Consider the following 2,442-nt stretch of genomic DNA (forward strand, 5'->3'; position numbering starts at 1 on the left):
TCAGTGAGTGAGTGAGTGAGTGAGTGAGTAAGAGAGAGGGGTAGAGTAGAGAGGTAGAGTAGAGAGGTAGAGTAGAGTAGAGTAGAGAGGTAGAGTAGAGCGGTAGAGTAGAGAGGTAGAGTAGAGAGGTAGAGTAGAGTAGAGTAGACCGGTAGAGTAGAGCGGTAGAGTAGAGAGGTAGAGTAGAGAGGTAAAGTGAGTGAGTGAGTGAGTGAATGAGTGAGAGAGAGAGGGGTAGAGTAGAGAGGTAGAGTAGAGTAGAGTAGAGAGGTAGAGTAGAGTAGAGTAGAGTGAGTGAGTGAGTGAGAGAGAGGTAGAGTAGAGAGGTAGAGTAGAGTAGAGAGGTAGAGTAGAGTGGTAGAGTAGAGTAGAGTAGAGTAGAGAGGTAGAGTAGGGTGGTAGAGTAGAGTAGAGTAGAGAGGTAGAGTAGAGAGGTAGAGTAGAGAGGTAGAGTAGAGAGGAAGAGTAGAGTAGAGTAGAGAGGTAGAGTAGAGAGGTAGAGTTAGTGAGTGAGTGAGTGAGTAAGAGAGGTAGAGTAGAGAGGTAGAGTAGAGTAGAGAGATTGAGTGAGTGAGTGAGTGTGTGAGTGAGAGAGGTAGAGTAGAGTAGAGAGGAAGAGTAGAGTAGAGTAGAGAGGTAGAGTAGAAAGGTAGAGTAGGGTAGAGAGGTAGAGTAGAGAGGTAGAGTAGAATAGAGTGAGTGAGTGAGAGAGGTAGAGTAGAGTAGAGAGGTAGAGTAGAGAGGTAGAGTAGAGTAGAGTAGAGTAAAGAGGTAGAGATGTAGAGAAGAGTAGAGAGGTAGAGTAGAGTGATAGAGTAGAGTAGAGAGGAAGAGTAGAGAGGTAGAGTGAGTGAGTGAGTAAGAGAGGAGCAGTCTTTGTACATACCGCGGAATACATAATTAGGCGCTCTTTACTCTTCCCCTCCCATCTTTTTAGAGTAGAGTAGAGAGGTAGAGTAGGGTGGTAGAGTAGAGTAGAGTAGAGAGGTAGAGTAGAGAGGTAGAGTAGAGTAGAGTAGAGAGGTAGAGTAGAGTGGTAGAGTAGAGAAGAGAGGTAGAGTAGAGAGGTAGAGTGAGTGAGTGAGTGAGTAAGAGAGGTAGAGTAGAGAGGTAGAGTAGAGTAGAGAGAATGAGTGAGTGAGTGAGTGAGTGAGTGAGTGAGGTAGAGTAGAGTAGAGTAGAGTAGAGTAGAGTGAGTGAGTGAGTGAGTGAGTGAGTGAGTGAGAGAGGTAAAGTAGAGTAGAGAGGTAGAGTAGAGTAGAGAGATAGAGTAGAGAAGTAAAGTACAGTAGAGAGGTAGAGTAGAGAGGTAGAGTAGAGTAGAGTAGAGTAGAGAGGTAGAGTAGGGTGGTAGAGTAGAGTAGAGTAGAGAGGTAGAGTAGAGAGGTAGAGTAGAGTAGAGTAGAGAGGTAGAGTAGAGTGGTAGAGTAGAGTAGAGAGGTAGAGTAGAGAGGTAGAGTGAGTGAGTGAGTGAGTGAGTAAGAGAGGTAGAGTAGAGAGGTAGAGTAGAGTAGAGAGATTGAGTGAGTGAGTGAGTGAGTGAGTGAGTGAGTGAGGTAGAGTAGAGTAGAGTAGAGTAGAGTAGAGTAGAGTGAGTGAGTGAATGAGTGAGAGAGGTAAAGTAGAGTAGAGAGGTAGAGTAGAGTAGAGTAGAGAGGTAGAGTAGAGAGGTAGAGTAGAGAGGTAGAGTAGAGTAGAGTGAGTGAGTGAGTGAGTGAGTGAGAGAGGTAGAGTAGAGAGGTAGAGTGAGTGAGTGAGTGAGTGAATGATTGAGAGAGAGAGGGGTAGAGTAGAGAGGTAGAGTAGAGTAGAGAGGTAGAGTAGAGTAGAGTAGAGAGGTAGAGTAGAGTAGAGTAGAGTGAGTGAGTGAGTGAGAGAGAGGTAGAGTAGAGAGGTAGAGTAGAGAGGTAGAGTAGAGAGGTAGGGTAGAGTAGAGTAGAGTAGAGAGGTAGAGTAGAGTAGAGAGGTAGAGTAGAATAGAGAGGTAGAGTAGAGTGGTAGAGTAGAGTAGAGAGGTAGAGTAGAGAGGTAGAGTGAGTGAGTGAGTGAGTGAGTAAGAGAGGTAGAATAGAGAGGTAGAGTAGAGAGATTGAGTGAGTGAATGAGTTAGTGAGTGAGTGAGAGAGAGAGGGGTAGAGTAGAGAGGTAGAGTAGAGAGGTAGAGTACAGAGGTAGAGTAGAGTAGAGAGGTAGAGTAGAGAGGTAGAGTAGAGTAGAGAGGTAGAGTAGAGAGGTAGAGTAGAGTAGAGAGGTAGAGTAGAGAGGTAGAGTAGAGTAGAGTGAGTGAGTGAGTGAGTGAGAGAGGTAGAGTAGAGAGGTAGAGAGGTAGAGTAGAGTAGAGAGGTAGAATACAGAGGTAGAGTAGAGTAGAGTAGAGAGGTAGAGTAGAGTGATAGAGTAGAGTAGAGAGGTAGAGTAGAGAGGTAGAGTGAGTGAGTAAGA

Source organism: Alosa pseudoharengus, unplaced genomic scaffold (assembly GCF_046254945.1).
Source record: "Alosa pseudoharengus isolate Yale_2024_CS ecotype anadromous, Long Island Sound unplaced genomic scaffold, YU_APseudo_1.1 YU_APseudo_1.1_scf_38, whole genome shotgun sequence".
NCBI classification, from domain to species: Eukaryota; Metazoa; Chordata; class Actinopteri; order Clupeiformes; family Clupeidae; genus Alosa; species Alosa pseudoharengus.